This window comes from Setaria italica, chromosome VII, assembly GCF_000263155.2.
Source record: "Setaria italica strain Yugu1 chromosome VII, Setaria_italica_v2.0, whole genome shotgun sequence".
In the NCBI taxonomy this organism is placed as follows: domain Eukaryota; kingdom Viridiplantae; phylum Streptophyta; class Magnoliopsida; order Poales; family Poaceae; genus Setaria; species Setaria italica.
Window position 1 is genome coordinate 17,177,536 of NC_028456.1, and position 18,873 is coordinate 17,196,408.

At 42.3% G+C, this 18,873-nt stretch overlaps 1 long non-coding RNA gene across 1 annotated transcript; it reads right to left on the reverse strand.

Annotated features, from left to right (window-relative positions):
- Nucleotides 1-13,556: 13,556 nt before the first annotated feature.
- Nucleotides 13,557-15,735, reverse strand: LOC101756691. Its single transcript, XR_215497.3, has 4 exons — nucleotides 15,484-15,735; nucleotides 15,303-15,335; nucleotides 15,121-15,222; nucleotides 13,557-13,956 (listed from the first exon to the last, which is right to left on the reverse strand). It is a non-coding gene; the product is annotated as an uncharacterized LOC101756691 (long non-coding RNA).
- Between the last annotated feature and the right edge of the window lie 3,138 nt (nucleotides 15,736-18,873).

The following is an 18,873-nucleotide window of genomic DNA, read 5'->3' on the forward strand; positions in this document are numbered from 1 at the left end:
GCTAGCTTTCCATTTTTACCACCACCCTGCTCCACATGTACCCACCACTAGAAAAGATGGAAACACTTGGAGTAGGAATGTGAGGCGATGGGGAAAATGTAAGGACTTAGTACGAGTGACACTGTCCGATAACAATGAGAAGCTGCTAAAATGTGTAACACGCTACAGCATCACGTACTCTATCCTGTACTTGTTGGCATCAGGTGACCAGCTCTGTTATGGGATCATAATGGCCCTGCAATATGTAGATGGTCTAGCGCTCGCCGCCTACTCTGTTACACCACAGGTACAGGTAGTACTTTTCGTATCCATGCCAGTTCGCGGAGATGACCCCGCTGTGTGTAGGTGAAGGTGTGCCACTCCGGCACGCTGGCGGGACTGGATAGCGGTGATATTGTCAACTTCCTCTTCTAGGATCCTACTACATGGGGTTCCAAATCCGCCGCTAAAGCACGCGAGGGGTCTGCGCCAAGGCGACCCCCTCTCACCGCTTCTCTTCGTCATAGCAATCGACCCGCTACAAAGGCTACTTCACCTAGCCACGGAAATGGGTATATTTACCAAACTACGGGGACGTGGGCCTTCATGTCGGATATCAATGTATGCGGATAATGCGGGCCTGTTCATTGCGCCAAGAAAGGAGGAGATACATGCGCTGGTGAACATCCTGAATATGTTCGGAGAGGTGATAGGGCTCAGATCAAACTTTCAAAAGTCACCAGCATTGCCTATTCGCTGCCAAGGGATAACGCTAACGGAAGTGTTGTGAAACATGCCTGCCAAGCTCGGAACTTTCCCTACCAAATACCTAGGCCTACCACTATCTGCATCATGTTTAAAACCAGTAGACTTTCAGCCTTTGATCGACAAGGCAATAGGGAGACTCAGCAACTGGAATGCAACAAACATGACTGCAGCCGGGCGATTGACACTTGTCAAATCGGTGCTAACAGCCCAACCGGTGTATCTACTCACAGTCCTAAATGCTCCAAAGCAAATCATGAAAACAATTGATGCCAAAAAAAAGTAGTTTCTTTGGGCCGGCAATGAAAATATCATAGGTAGGAAATGTAAAGTGAATTGGACGCGGTCTGCCTGACACAGGAAAGAGGGTGGTCTAGGGGTGCTACACCTTAGCGAATTCTCCAGAGCGCTACGCTTGCGCTGGTTATGGCAACAATGGATGAATGAGGGCGCATCCTAGGATGATTGCGACGTCCCTTGCACGCAAGCTGACTGTAAGCTCTTCGCGGCAACCACCACTCTATCAATTGGTGACAGCAACAAAAATATCAATCTAGGACAGTGGATGGATCGATGGCTAAAGGCCCTGGGACATGGCGCCCAACCTCTTCACCATCTCAAAAAGGAAGAACAGATCGCTGTGCGAGGCCATCACGGACAATGCTTGGGTCACGGGTATTGACCTCCGGCACTAGGGCTTCTCAGTCACACAATTCATTGAGCTTCAGAATCTCTGGAACGTGGCAAGTCGCCTACAACTCCGACCAGAGGTCCCGGACACCATTCGGTGGAAACTGACGGCCGACGGCCAATACACCGTGCAATCTGCATACCAAGCGCAGTTCTTCGGATCCACAAACACCAACTTCGAGGCCATCATATGGAAACCATGGGCGCCACCAAAGTGTAAGTTCTTCAGCTGGTTGGCCGTCCAGGATAGAATATGGACAGCGGACCGGTTGCAACGTCGGAATGGCCAAGCAATCCAAATTGCGCTCTCTTGAAGCAACTCAAGAGACGGGGCTGCATTTGTTCACTGAATGCAATTACACAAGGAATGTTTGGACTCAATTAAGTGCATGGATTAGGTGCCCAGCCATAGACCTGGAATGCTGGACTTCACACGACACCCTGACTGGTGGACTTCATTAATTAGCGGGCATGCAGGTCGTTGACAAAAAAAAGTCTTGAGATCTCTTATCATCTTAGTGTTGTGGGAGGTATGGAAAGAGCGCAATGCGTGAATTTTTTGCCATTAGGAACAACCCCTCCCTCGCTTAGTGGCCCGGATAAAGGACGAGGCAATCACGTGGGTGGCGGCAGGTGCTAAGCACCTGGAGCGGTTCCTTACGCCGCAAGACGTAGTTGAGTGTACATAGGGATGTTTGTTCCCTTTTATTTTTTCAGGTTGCTACCCGAGTTCTCAGTGTACAGCATATAAAGTTTTCTATCTTGTTACACCTGTTAGGCATTATTCTCTATTAATAAAGCAGCAGCTCCCCTGCTGACTCGTTTAAAAAAAAGTGTGCCACTCAACCAAATTCAAGCCCAGCACTACGTTTTCACACTGCCAAGTATGCCAGTTTTGCTACACAAGCACTTCCATGGTGCGGCCTACTAGCACCCTCCAGTGTCTTTGCTATGGAGTTTTATTGTTTATTGTATAGCTAGACCTCATTAAGCTTGAAATAATTATCCATGTGAGGCAGAGATCCCTTTTTCATTTCACTTGCACTATAATTCTTGGTGCGAATCGACATGAGATTTCGTGAAGCTTGCCAAGAATTTAAGGTATACTTTGATTATTTTTTGCGAGAGTATTGGTTAGTGGTTACATATCATGCTAGTTCGGTTCCAGTGTAATGACCTCAATTTACTGTCCCAGCTACTAATATGTACAGTTTGTGCGACTGAGTGATCATGCATCCGGTGTTCTGGCACTGACAGATGCATTTGTGATCCTGCTATAGTGGCACAGCATTGTTAGTTCCACATTTTGTAGACAGGACAGACTGCCATTACTAAAGAACCACGTCCCCAGACCTTTTTCAATTCTAATGGGTAACATATATGAATCTAAATTCAATACTATTATTCCAAAAGTACTTCTTCCGATTCCAAAATATTTAACACTACCATTGGTTTTTGGTCAACATAGTGTAAATATGCAAAAAAAAAATTATGCTTAAAGTACCTGTAATGATCAAGCAAGAAAAAAATTATATTTACATGGTATTTCAATAAGATGAATGCTCAACGTCATGTCTACAAGTAAACGACATCAAACATTCGGAATGTAAGGAGTGCTATGTGCACAACGCTGTACGGTCTTGATAGGCACTACTCCTATACAAACACACAATCCATTAGGATTGAAACAAACTCTATATGCACAGCACCATGCTGTTTGTAGTTTATTCTCAACCCATCGTGAATTTCCGTGCAGAATGCGCAGTTGTGCAATTATATTACGCTTGAGGAGGGTCCCAAGCATTGTGAAGACCTTGGGAATTGGAGACATCAGGAAAATGATGCTCATGGAGGGAAAAAATTGCAATCACCCCAATCTGGTGAGCAAAAGCTGAACCAAAATGCAAAACCTTTGCCTGGATCCTACTTCAGCAGAAGATTCTCACAGCAAACAACTTAGCGAAACGAGGATGGCCGCATGACCCAGTATGGAAACTGTGCAACTCTTCACCCGAGACACCTGTTCATCTATGCAAGAACTGCAAGTACACTAGTACAGTGTGGAATCAGCTGACCAGATGGTTCGATCTACAACTGTTGCTGCTCAACAATTTGCGAAACTCAATTTGTTGCTGGTGGAAGAAGGCGTCGTTTCAACAAAGAACAAAAACCGTTTCTTGATGGTCTAGTTTTGTACTTTTGGTGGAATATCTGGAAGGAACGCAATTGACGAACCTTCCAACAAGAATCCAAAGCACCTATAGAGGTGGCATACCTATCAAGGAAGATGTTCAACTTATCCAAGCAGCAAGGAGTCGGACAAGAACCGCCGGAGCAGTCTCTTAGTTTGTTTGTATTTAGTCCACTGCGTTGTTTCTGTTCTTTTCCCTGTCGTTAGTTGGTTGTGTGGGTGCGACAGGGTTTAGGGTGATCGTGTTTTAGTGGCTGCGGAGACGGTAGAGTGGCTTATCCTGTTTTTTCTTTTCTTTTACCTCTTCTAATAAAAATTACGGCAAATCTTGCCGTTCCTTTTAAAAAAATACTCGTGGTGGCACCAAGGAGGGACATGCCCTTCAGCTGATGGAGTTGATGTCATGGCACATCAGGAGTGCACGGGCACTATGGTGAACACCAGAAGTCCTCTGCACAACATTATTTACTGATGAAGCCACTGGACACCTTCACTCTCGGCAGTCGGCAAGAATCAGGAAGACCTCATGATATGGTAGTAGAATTACAACGTAAAAGCATTTTATACTCAAAATTGAACTGATTACCTTCTTTGTTTCTGTTGGGTTACTACTGATTGTTTTAACAGATAGCTTTAAAAATGTAAACGAACAGGCGTGTATGGTTTTGATTTTATAACCTTTGCCTCCCGGACGCAACTTATATAAGTATGCTGGTATGATTAAAAAAGTAAACCAATGCTGGTATGATTATATAAGCACAAAAACTGTCCTACAGGCTAGGAATCGACACGTCCGTCAGCCAGCAGCCGAGGCTTGGTTTTGCTATTGGGCGGGAATGGAAATATTTTGGTCCTGCGCTTCTTAGTTTCGATCACTTGTATGTGAAAAAAAACCATGTGGTGAATAACCACAAGCTACTATCCGCTTTGCCTTGTCTACCAAAAGACGGCGGATCGGAGGGCCGGCTGGCTCCGCCTAGGCTGACCTCAACTCCAAATACTCTCACGCCATGGATTTGGATTTGGTGCATGGGCAGCTCAATCTCCCCATGCGCGAAATCTTTAATGCTACAGTAGAAGAAGCAATCCAGCAAAACGTTGTGCCGACTAGTCTTAAAAAAAAATAAGGAGAGGCGTGGTGAGAGTTCTAGAGGATGAGCTGGAGGAATTGGCACCTCTTCAAACTTTGTACACCGAAGGAATGAAGCTTCAGTTTTGATAATTCTTTCATTACTTTATTTGCACTTATTTGTATCTTTAAATACTGGATCCCTGTTAAAGTGGTTATCTCGCTCTATAGCTGCTAGCAGTTCTTTATTCACTGATCATGTTTGACGTGGTAGTCCAGTAGTATAACTATGGTAACAGTCACTACTACATAAAACATTTATAGGTCCGGTTGAAACAGTATTTGAAGACACGGATGCGTCACGCGGAAGGCTCAATATTTTAACATGTACGTTAACACTCATTAGCCTGGCGTCCGCCGCCACGCCTCGCTCGGCGCATAAAAAAAAATCCAAAGCCGGCATGGACAAGTCATCGGTGCTATTTTTTAATTGACGAGCATGGATGAACTGTACCAAAAACTAGATGAGTGTTCTTCTAGTATAACGTGGGAGAGCATACCTTAAGCTCTGCATTAGTGAGCTTTTCACATGCTACAGGAGAGCGATTTCGGCTCACCTGTGTTTGCAATGGAAGGTTGAGGCTCGCTCATGTGGGTAAGGTGGGGCAAGCTAGTCGAGAGGGTTTCTACCAGGTTTTATTATAGAATTTCCAGTATGCAGGACCATTCCCTCAATGATAAATCCATGCAAAAAAAAATCTTCTACTTTATATTTACACGTAACTACTACATAATCAATACCCTTGTATGTGCACTATAAAAGTACCATCCCTCCCGATACTTTGTTCTACCGCACACTCACTAGTTGGTCCATGAAAACCACTTGCCGGGAAACCTAAAAGTTAGGATGATGCGTTTGCAGCATCGAGAGTAGGATTAGGAGGCGCAAGGAAAGAAATAAACACCAGATTTTCTGTAAGCTCTTTTACGGTACACAATACGACTACTTAGTAGTATATAGTATATATAAGATCTAAATGTTCATAATTTTGGATGATTTAGTAATTATTACATGTGAAAAGTGATATTTCAAACGGAATGGCCTTTTAAACTTTATACTAATGTCAAAAATAAAATTTTAGTGATGTCATTTGTGTTCTTTTACCATGATACCCTTGTACTACCTACACTTCTCATGTATACTACCCATATCACAGGTGAAGGTTTCAGTAGTATACAATTAATCTTGACCGTCGGATGTTTGTATACTAGTTTTTTTTGAACACTAGTATAACCCAGTATTGTGTACCATATAAGAGCTCTTTTCTATTGGGTCGTGGAAGAAAATAGCAATATGCAGGTAAAGACAAAAGGATCGCAACCGTCCCCTGCCTTTTGCTATACGTTGCTGGGGCACAGCGACGACAATGTCTGCGGTGCTAGGAACCTGTTATGATAGTGTACATACATGTTTCATGTACTCAGATTGACCTGGATCATTTGAGCTGATTCTTCAATCCTTCCATATCAAACTGTTGTACCATGCAGGCATCTCCTGATGAACACCGCATGGAAGTGGATCGCGGATCCAACATTCATCATCTAGTAGTATATCTTATTTGTCTATATGTGATGTAGATAAGATTCAAGCTCATGCGCCGACATGGTTAACGTGCACAACAAACAGTACGCTAACATGTGATGAATCAATCTTGTCTAATACAATGATCCTACTATTCGTCAGCTGGAACAACGTCTGTATCCCACTCTAAATTTCCAATACAGCAAGGACATAAGAAATCCGAATGCTGTGACGACCACACACGGTTTCACTGAAAGCAATTGAAATTGCCAACAGATATCGCTATGATTTCCTACTCATTGCATTGACCTGGATGGGTTCACCGTCGATGACAACCGCGTCTGGCCGCTGTACAAGCACGTCTTCCACCCTAAATATGCTCCCAGTCTTTCTTTTATTGGGATAGCAATTAGGGTATCGAACCATACTTAACAGACATAACAAAACTGTTCTTTTCATACATGTAGAATTGCAGAATGTTAAATCATTTAAAGGGCGTAATGATGCATAATAACGACCAAAATTGTTTTTTTGGCAGAATGTTCTTTTTCATACATATGGACTGCAGTCCAAGTGGGTTGCGCACGTCCTTTCAGGTAGAGGAGTCACACACTGCCAAGAGAACAGGACATGCTTGCCTCCGTACGTGCAAGCGCGCGCCTGAGATTGTTGCCTCAGCTAGGCAGCTTTCTCTGGGTCTTAAGCAAACAAGCCCGAAGGACGAAGGATACCGGGACAAATGGAAGGAAGACAAAGAGGACGACGAGAATACTGCAACTGGTTAGTGCATACGTACTGTAGTATCAAGCAAACATTAGAGTGTATTGCTAAATACATCAATATATATGTACACATAAATGTGCCAAGTCCCGCGTTACTATTATCTGTTTATCACGATTAGTGACATGTGCTGTTTGCACGACACTAATCCATGTCACTATTAATTGTTTTGCACGTAGTGTGTGCAAGTACACCCACAGTAACGAACCATGATGTTTCATTATGGAATGTCTAACGGCCTGCACGATGCCTTTACAATTGCATATTGGAATTATATACATGTCTATGAATTATGACACCTTTACAATTTTATATCGGAATTATACATATCAATGAATTATGGATGTTGCTGGAACCATCTCAGATTGCAAATTGGCAAAATGAAATTGCAAAAGAAAAAAAAAATTCTAGACCCACCCCGGCCGAAAGCTACATATACTTCTTTTGTGCGGCGTGCAGCTTTCAGGCTTCGAACCATGAACTAACCCTTGTGCAATCCCTCTTACCAGCCCACCAATACTTCACTAATAATGCATTGCATTGTATTTACTTGCTCGCAAGAGTACCATGATGGTGTGTCACGAGACAGGTTCTAAGATATATCTATTGCTAGGGATGAAAGCAGGAACGGGAAAATCCTGTACCGACCGATACCGAATACCACAAATCCCAATCGCATATTGATTTCACGGGAAAAATCAAATTCGGGAAGAAATCCAGAAAAATACGGTGAAACCGGGATCAAAATTGGTTGGGATGTTTTCCCGACCGAATTAGCGGACCCCATATTTGCTCGGGAAACTTCCCGCGGGAAATTTCTATTTTTAAGGCCTCCCAAGTCTCAAGCAATTTCAGCCCACACCAACCATACACATGGCCCAGCCCAGCCCACCCAAACCCCACGTCGTGTGGCCCACTCGCCTAGGCAAAGTGGCAAACCCTCACTAGTCTGGCCGGCAGCCGCGGCGCCCTTCCAACCCTCGCAGTCCTAGTCGCTAGTCGATACGCCGCTGCAGCCTGCAATCCCTCATTCCCTCTCAGTCTCTCTCAAGCACTCACTCTCCTAGCTTCCTGGGTGCCTTGCTAGTGGCCGCTGCCGCCCGCCACCCACTACCAGGCGCGTGGCCCAACCACTCCACCGCCGGCCACCCTACTCCAAGTCTCTAACGACATCTTCTCTCAACTCACCCTCACTGACCGACCGTTGCCCTCTGCCCCCTCTCGAATCTTTGAAGTAGCGCCACCAGGCTTGAAGCTTTCAACAGATCCACGACTTGGGGGCTAGGGAGGCAGGCCGGATGCCAAGATGAAGCTGCCAACCGGGCAAGCTTCTGGTTTTGCATCTGCCTCATCCGCCTCCAAGCGCCACCTCTTCCTGGAGCCACCCCCGCTAGTGAACAGCAGCACCCTCACGCCTTTTCCAACGCCAGGTACATGTATACATGAGTAGGTCAGTAGAATAGTGATTAGTGGCAGTGTTGTGTGAATCAATGTATGTTTGATTTATTGGCAAAGATGTGTGAATCACTACATGAGGACTGCTTGTTGTAGATGAAACTAACATATGAATAAAAGAATATTGTCCCCTTGTGTGTTATAAAGTTTGAAAAATATTGGAAGAAATCATCCACTACACTTGTTGTTGCCTGCTTTCTAGATCCTAGATATAAGAAAAGGCTTATAGAGTTCTACAAGAGAAAATTTCATGACATCTCATCTCAAGTTCATGTTGATGAACTTGTTGATGTCATGAAGAAATTGTACCAGTTCCATGCTACTGCCGCTCCTTCATCTTCGAGGCCTAAAAGTGGGTCAATACAGCTGACCTGTTAGTGGACAATGATGATGATGAACTAGAGAACTTCTTATATGAGTCTAGTGGGCATGATGCTGATGATATGAATGAGCTGGACAAGTATATGGCAGATCTGCCTCTAAGGCTTAGTGGTCAGTTTGATATCTTGGTATGGTGGAAGAACCAAACCGATGAGTATCCTGTTCTTTCAAAAATAGCTCGTGATTTGCTAGCTGTACAAGTCTCAACTGTCACTTTTGAATCTGTTTTTAGCACTGGTGGACGTGTTGTTGATCCTTTCCGTAGCCGCCTTGACCCTGAAATGGTTTAAACTTTAATATGCATGAAAGATTGGGTTGCTGCAGGAAGAAGAGGTTAGAAAAGCATCTCGATTTTAGTTGTTGTACAATATTTTATCATAATCATGTTTGCTGATATATGTGTCTTGGTTTACTTTGATTTTCAGATAAGAAGGTTGGTTCAATTGTTGGTGATCTTGAAGTTATTGAGGCCCTTGCTTCAAAGCTGAAGATTGTGGTATTGTCAATTGTGCCAATTCTCTTTACACATTTGCTGTGTCAAATTGAGAACTGTCTAGATTCTATTGTCTACTTTAAGTCATTTTGCTACATTGTTTGTTACTGTAAGACTGATGCCTCCTATTTATTGTAGGAAGATGATGTTGCGGACAGTGATGAAGAAGTAAATGGGCCACATGCAGATGATCTGGGCTTCTTCGACATGTAGAGTTGTCTGCTGCTTTATCTGTTGAGTGTTGGGCTGTTGCAGCTGGGCATATTTTTTTTTAATTTGGACTTATGTCTCGTGAGTTGTGATCTGTTGGTGTTGGCCCTTGGACAACGTCTCTGATCTAAGTTGGGCATGTCGTCTCTGGGCAGTTGCCTTGGCTGTTGCCTTGCCTGTGCGTGCCTATGTGGCTATGTGATGTACTGCTGTGTGCTGTCAAGCTATGATGTGGATATGTGATGTACTATGAGACTATGATTTTAATATCTTATGATCTTATATGTGTATTGTTCATTTGCTTGAATATGGATTGTGCATGGTTGCGATTGTTGCATCGAGCTAACTGTTTGAAGTGGTACATGTATCGGTGTTCCCGTTTTGTGTTATCAATTCCCGGTCGTAATCGACATGTTCTCGATCAAAATATTCCATTTCCGATATCCCGTAATATCGAATTCATTTTCCTCTCCGACTTTCCCGTTCCTGCTCCCGTTCCCGGCTAAAAAATATAGGAGCGGGAATGGTTGGTTCAGGCGTTTTCCTGACCGTTCCCGACCGCTTTCATCCTATCTATTGCATATATAAAATAGCTATGGAGTTCACAAAGCTGCCAAAGATTGTTTAAGCTGTAGTGTACCCCTTAATAAGACATATAACCAATAACAAAAGTACCGATTCCTTTTTTCTAAGATAGCATATTTTTCATTAAGCAGAAGAGCATAATTACAATGAAGCAGTCTTAAGAAAATCTTGAAACGCAAATACAAGATGCCACACAGACACCAATAGCAAAGTACCGATTCCTCGGAATAAATCCATCTACAGTATTTTCAATGCAATTGCGTGGGCACCAGATAAAACATCAGTAGGAAGCACTACAGACCCGTTATAGTTGGCAAGAGGAAGGGTGCAAAGCTAGGCCTGCCCAAAAAATGCACCTTGCTTTATTCTTCTCATATGACTCTTTGTCCAGGTTTGGATCGAATAAAATGGATGAATAAAGAATCCTACTATCTTTCTGTAAAGTTGAAGTGAAACGGAAAATGCTAGGACAAAACTGAACTTTGTTATACTATTGCATTGTATGCATAGCTTTGCGTATTTTGTGTGAAGAAATTATGAGCATTGGATGTTGCGGTGGCTAACGTGCGGTAATCACTTGGAAAAAAAAAATCTGACATTATCTATTTTCGATGCTGTTTTTTTACTAGCTATCAAACTGTCGGTTCATGGCTTGTACTGGCAATGACAGCCATTATCATCTCTGGTTCGAAACCGGCAGTGATGAAGTACATTATCACTGCAATGTATATCTCATTTATGTTCATGAATTCCCAAAGTGATCATTAAGGTCTTTAAAATTTTCAAGTAGTTTATTCTAAATTCACTTGAGGTTTATTTATGGACATATATTCACACTTGGAATGAACCACTTAATAAGTTGAAGGACTTCACTATGAGAGTTCATGGATCCAACTGAGAATGCGAAAATAGTTTAGTGACCTACGGTTCATTTTGCTATATTTTTTCCACTAAGGTTTCGCTTGCTATATATGCTTAGGCCCTGTTTGGCAACACACCCATAAACTTTAGTACCTATCACATCAGATGTTTGGATATTAATTAGGAGTATTAAATATAGTCTAATTACAAAACTAATTGCACAGATAGAGTCTAATTCGCGAGACGAATCTATTAAGCCTAATTAGTCTATAATTTGGCAATGTGGTGCTACAGTAACCATTTGCTAATGATGGATTAATTAGGCTTAATAGATTCGTCTCGTGAATTAGTATAGGGATTCTGCAGTTAGTTTTATAATTAGCTCATGTTTAGTCCTCCTAATTAGCGTACGAACATCCGATGTGACCCTCGTAAAGTTTAGTACCTCGTATCCAAACACCCCCTTAAGAGCTCCGAGCGGAAACAGAACAAAGCAGTCTCAAACATGCTTAATACCTTTTTATTAACCAGGTTGTTTAAAAAAGTATTATTAAAACCCGGTGGACGTTACAGTATGCATGAGCGTTCATTCAGGAACCGTAGAATGCAGACATTCTATGCAATAATGTGATTTGTGAACCAAAGTTTTGATATTGTAACATTTATTACTACAAGTTACTGCCTTCGCCAAACAGGCACCTTTATGTGTGTATATGTAGCGTGGCTGCCCCATACATCGACAGAAACTTCGACATGATCATACCGCACTACATATGTACAACACTCTAGGTTTAGTTGGTAGAACTAAGAAAAGGAGGAGGAAGGTGAAAAGAGGAAGAGACTAGGAGCGTGAGGTAGCAGGAACAGAACGAGTACCGGCAACTTAGAGCCCCATTGCAGTCCAAAGTTCAAGTGTTGATGAGAAGCTACAGGAAGGAGCGCAAACGGAGTGAAATAATAGGATGCCTCTTGTGACCACCGCAACCTTCAGCTCGCCATGCTGCTGTCAGCTCCACGCTTGCCGTCGCCCGCATTAGTAGATCACTGTATCACAGTTCCCGATATTGCACTGCAGTGTTCTCGCCATGCTACTACAAGCTTGTCGGACATTTCTAGCCCAGTTAACACCCGTATTTTCATCCATCCATCCATCCCATCCTACCGCAGATATTGGTCCATCTTCCAATTAGGCAGATATGAGTTGCTTCTTCCTTCCCTTTGTTTGTTCCTCATCCTACCCACATACGCATACATGAGTTAGCACTTGCTGAGTTGGGAAGACGCCATAGAAGGAGAAGAGATGGAAGAGGAAAGTTTGTTTTTCGTGAGATATCAAATACCTGGATAGGCTATAGCTTTTCCTGAAAAGAATTGTCCAGAATGGCACAACGTGTCCCAGTACATTCACACCAGAACACTCCTCCGCTTGCCCACAGGACTAATGTTACGAGCTGTGTATGAGCCCTCTGATCAGTGATCAGCACTAGAGAAAAAGTGTTAAAGCTCTGACATTCACCAGCTCTGGTAAAGACTAAAGACACACAATATAGACATACAAACACGGAAACACAGCCGATACATGTGTTTTTTGATACTGATATATGTCAACACCAATAACTCAACACACATCGATCAGAGCACTTAGAGAATGACCGAAAGATGATACTCTGCCAACACCTAGTCACTCCGATTCACTAGGAAATTAAAGAGCCAGAACAACATCGTCGGCCTGTTATGAACCGGTCCATACACCGTTGCACATTGTCAGACTGTTGAAGCAAGCTGAAGGGGTGAAGTTATTAGTTGCACGAATTTTATTTCAGCATTGGTGCAAAATTTCAGTTCAATGATTCATGTTGAGTTTTATGCACGTGAGTGGGTAGTGCGGATATATATACACACACATAGAGAGATTGTATACTCTATGATCGGTCATAGAATAATTATTCTATAGCCAAACCACTTGGCGTATTAGGATTGGCCACCTAGTTATTCCACGAGGGTCAGCACCTGGCCTGTACGCGAGCCCACTGATGGAGCGAGCCCAGCGTACAAGAGTCGAGAGTTGCGTAATCGGCGCCGGATTGGACGAGGGTCATTAGTCACTAGTCCATTTAAGTAATCAACGACTGAAAAAGGAACTTCAGGTTATATCGAGAATTCAGGAAGATTATCTTTCCAATCAAAACAGATTTCCGTCCAGTAACAACATGCAGTGGCAGCATACATGTTACGAGAATACATGGACCAGGTTTACTGTACACATACATGCAGGTTATGACAATTTTTAAGTAATTTACTATATATATCAGTAGCCGATGATTTACGAGAATCAGTTAAGAATCTGATTTACGTATTCTGGTGACGATAGTGCGGTAGGTGTTTTACCACAAGGCCAATGGCACAGTTCAGGATAAATGGCAGGCTTATTTATACAAAATGGTAGAAATGTACCGTAATTCGAACATCTAATGAAGAAGTTTACCAGGGTGAGTTACCACAGCCGGTCATCATGTTGTGCAACTTATTGGCATGTATAGACAAAAATGATCCTTTATTACAATTTCATCAGAATATAATAGGTAAGCACTGTATTGGTGTGTCTACTGACAACAATAAACTGATCCTTTTGGACGGAGAATAGAACGCGAGGAAAATTGTGGCATCAAAGACACTATGTGTCAGTATTTATTTTGACTATAATAATCGGCAACGAAAGATCAAGATGAGGCCTGTGTGCCTCATGTCCAGCAGGAAGCTTGTTGGTACTGTTTGCCGAGTGTTTTTTCTTTGCCGAGTGTTTTTAGCTCGACACTCGGCAAAGAGCTTGTTTGCCGAGTGTCGAAAAAACACTCGACAAAGAAAAAATACTCGACAAATTTATGGTTTCCCGTAGTGAACCTGGCATATTTTTCCTGCATTAGTAGTTTAAGAAAAATCAGGACAGAACTATATCGAGACAGTTGCAAAGAATGGAAGATACTATATAATCATATTTACAATAAGTACCATGACTATGGTTAACGGTTTTCAGAGAAAGAGAGGTCTAACTTGCCTAAAAATAATGTGGTGACCAGAATGGTGCTCGTTTTTTAGTACAGTGGCTACACTAATTGAAAACTGAGAAGTATAATAGAAGTTAATAAGGACACGAGCATATATGTACGGCATACTTTATGGGTCAAAATTGCACTAACACAATGTTGATTGACATAATTTTTTTTACTATGATTTATGAGAAAAACATTCTGATAAGTTATTAACAGGAAACCATAATTCTGAGCTCAGATCTTAGATAAATCAAATACTACTCTAAAACCTGGTGAAATCGGCATACTTAAAAAAATAGTAAATTATATGGTGATTTTACCACTGCCAAGGTCAACGAAGGTATAGTAAAATTATGAAAATTTATGTACAATTAAATTATGAGAATTTATGAAAATGAATTACTAGATGATATGATATATTTACAATAGTGCAGTGTACCTAAAGTCCATGGAATCTCACTGTAATTACGTATTGTGATTCTCAGAATATAGTTTAGGAGAAAAAATAACAACAATTGTGTAGTATGCTTGTAAGAACTAACTTTTTATATAAGAGCAATTAAAGTTATGATTTCATTAAAAACATCAGTTTCGCACAACTAAAAGATGGCAACTAAACAAATACTCAAAATTGACAGAATTAAAATGAAAAAAATGCAACCTGGTGCCGCCATCAAATTGATATTATATAATACGACAAAAACTACTACCAATTCCTTGCGGGAAGTGAAACCAACAGAAAAGCAGTAACAAAATGGATGTACAGTGAAAAAATAAATATAATCCAAGGAGAATCAGCTGCTAATCTAGAGGTAATCTGCTGCTAATCCAAAGGGAATCCGATCTTAGTAAAGTGGATTTTTTGGGTGTCTCACCACGCACCAAGGAAAAGTACAAAAAAATTGGACGAACAGTGAAGAAAATCTAAACCAAGGGAGATCGACTGTTAATGTGGAGGAAATCAGCTGCTAATTCAAAGGGAAATAATTCAATATTGAATTAGTATGGCATATTTATGCGACTGCTCACCTCAGAATCCACTTCTCCGCTGGCCTGGAAGAGAAACAGCCAAGAACAACTGACACCTCTTTGCTTCTGTTGTGGATCAAAAGCTCATTTGCGCAACAGAATCTGCAAGAATAAAACGATTTTCAATCCCTAGGAAGCCTGAGCAATGGGGAAAAAATCAAAATGAGAAAGGGAGTAGTTACCACTAGATTGGTGCAGGCTCGTCTGCAGCTGGCCTAGACAAGCGGAGGCAGTGGGTAAATTTCAGGCTAATCCATTACGAAAACAAGATTGATTTCTATGCATCTTATTCACCAGATTTGACGAAAAAACATGCTAGAATTATGAAACCTGGAGATGTATCGGATGGATTTGGAACTTTACCCATTGAGATGAGAAGCTTGTATGCCAGCACACAGGATGCGAGGCGGACGTGCGCCACCGAGGACGCCTCCGCCGCCGCCGCCTCCGATAGATCGTGTTACGATAGTGTCGCGAATAGACCCGAGGGCTCAACGAGGGGAGGCTCTATCGGAGAGGAGCAGTGGTACGTGGTTGGTCGGATGGCCACGGACGCGGCTGGGATGGGATCGCCTCCGGCCGTCCAGCAGCGCGTCTGGTGGCGACGGAAGCAGGCCATAAAGATTTTGGGGGCTTCTGATGGGGAGCGGAAGCAATTATTTTTTATGGAAAAAGGGCGCAATTTAAGGCTACTCGATGGCTCTAGCTGCCTCGATTGAGGACGGAGCCAGATGACGAGCTGGATGAGCCGAGCCGGTTGGAGGAACGTGTGCGCAGCAGGCCAGCAACCGGCAAGGTGGAGCGGCGGACCGGTCGCCTGGTGTGGTAGACTGTGCTCGGCTACGGAATAGGATATTCTGTGACCGACGCTATAGAGAAATAGATCCATATGTATGTATGTATGTATGTATACACACACGAGGATTCATATTTTCTTTAGATTTCTAAAGCTCGAGCTGCCGTTTTTTCTTGAGAAGTAGCATAATCACAAAAGGAATAAAAAATGAAGTGATATAGAAAACTGAAGATTTGTTTTGACCCTGCATATGTTCAGCAGTGATGTCAGTGTTGGGTTCTTGCGGAGGACCCCAAACAGCGAGCTTGGACCAAAGTAAGCTAAATTAGGGAACTAAAACTAGAGCTAGAAAAGAAATGCTTGTGAAGTAAAACCAAAGTAAAAGTAGAACAGAGAAAATCATCGCAAGAAGCAAATAGCTCTTAATAATATTTGTCTTTTTTTTATTTTCCTATGTCCAAATTTTATACAGTTAATAGATATATTGGACAAATTGCCACAGTTGTTGGAGTAAATTTATTGAAAAAATAGTTTAGAAGTTTATCTAGACTTTGATAGAATTATGAGGAGTAATTTGTACCTTTTCTAATTCTTGTCTTCTCCCACACCCAATCTCTAAACCTTTTTTTTTGTTTTTGAGATTATTCAGGAGGCACCTTACATGGGAGCTACGTATTCCAAAGTCCATGATGTACTGTGTTGCAATTTTAATATTTGGTGGTATCCTGATATGATATGGTGGCTTACTCCACATAGGAGCTTGTGCCATAAGAAGGATTTGAACGCGGATGTTACGCGTACCTCAAACATGGATCACCCTTGGCAAACTCACATCAACAAATGCAATAAGAGTCGTGCAAATGTTTGTGCTATCATAATTATTTCTTTGTCAAATATATGTGGTCGCTAGTACCAGCAAAGTAAAATCATTTAAAATCAGTATTTACGACATCCATGATGGTATATATATATAGCATATCGAGTGACACTAGCTTCATACTCGATCTGCAATTTTGTTAGCACGGCACGGAAAAATTTATTGATCTCACCATCCTCACTGGTTATCCAGGGTAGTACTTGCCGCATAAAAATGAAGAAAGATGCACTAGGGATGAGCAATGTCGGAATATCAGACATCAGGAAATGCATTTCTTATTTCAATGGAACCTAAGAAAGTGACTGCAGTGAAAGGGTGTCTAGTCTAGTAGTTAGAGCACCTGAGTAGCATCCTGCAGGTCTGGATTAGACTCCTTATGGGAGCAAATTAAACGATCCTAAAATAAAAAATTATATAAAAAATAGATAGGGGTTTTCCCTACTGACTTTGGTAAAAAAAAGTAACTGCATAAAATTGCACAGTTCTTGTCTAGACATCAACTAAGGTGACGTTTGGTTGGGAATGCAGTAATGCAAACATTAATCGAACTGATACCGCCGTGATTTGAAAAAATGTAAGGCAAAACTTTCATTGTTTGGTTTATATCGTGTAATCGAAAGAGAAAACACCGGTGGTCATCTTTCTCTTGCCCTCTCTGCTGGCTGATCCTCCCAACCGTGCTCCTTCCCTAATCTCTTCCTGCTGCTGCTGCTATAGATCTCTCCCGTGAGGCGCTCCCTCTCCCGGGCCCGCGTCTTCCCTGCTGCTGCCCGATTGGTCGAGCTCTCTGCTATCTGCTCTGACCTCCGCTGCCATGATGAGCCACCACCGCACCTGCTGAAGAATTGAGCTAGTTGCACCCAAATCAAGCACGCCACCTCTCGATTCGAGTTCATGGCTGTTTCAGTTCGCCTTTTCCTGCTGAATCTTGCTTCACCACTGCCAAATCGATCTTTTCCACACCACATCAAGTTTCTCCCCCACCCAATCGATCTCATCCCAAGCCAAGTATACCTGCTGCCTGCTCAAATCGATCTTGTTGCTGCACGTACAAATTGAGCTCGTTGTCGTCCGTTTCTACCATTCCGCTCCTTCATTTTTCCATTAACAGCTTGGCACCTTGGAAAATGGAGGGAGGAAGGGGGAAAGATGAAGCGAGGCGAAGAAGAACCGAACCACGAACGAAAGCTTGCCTTGCTTTGTAAGTAGAGGCTAGGAGAGGTGAGCGGGTCCAGGAAACGCGGCAGATTTGAGCGATGAGGCGATCAATCGGAGAAGCGTGAGAAGCAGGGAAGCAGGTGGTAACGGGATCTGTATCACCTCATGGTTGGAAGTTAGTTAATAGTTATTATCACTTTTTAACTAGAGTACTGGAGCCGATTCCACGGCAACCGTTTACAGCTTGCTCCAACCAACAAAAAACAATGTAATCAGCTTGCTCTGCAATCGGACCCCTGAGTAAAAGGACGAACGAAACAGCACCTAAATGGTATCATGATACCACAAGTTCAGGAGCTTTTAGATTTTGAACAACATGGGCTTCGGAAGGATTTTTTTTTGAATCATGTATATTCAAACATAATGACGCACCACCATGTACCGGATAACTTTATAGCACAACAATACTAGGTTCGAAACAAAATCGGTTATCAAAGCACGTAGAGCAGTGTCTTCCCTAGCTTATTTTTACAGCTTAAACTTCTGTACATTTACATCAAATGGTTCCATGTATACAACAGTATATATATAGTGATTTTTTCAAGGCGTCAGAAGAAAATTTTGATATTGGTCCGCCAAAATTTGCCTTGAACCACGACCTGTGCCATTGTATGTATGGATGGATGTCCTAAAGTCTTTCTAAAGTCTTCAGTTCCGATTTTTCTCGAACAGGTAGGAGAGCTGCGTATTATTATATTAAGAAGAAGAGATTGTGGTTATTCTCTAACTGCAAACGGATATCAGCTACTTGTGGTCGTCCACGACTATGCATTTTGTTTTTCTTTTTCACTTCAGATCAGCACTTAGCAGCAAACAAAGTAGAAGTTTTAACCAAAGACTATTATATCTTTTCTCATTATTG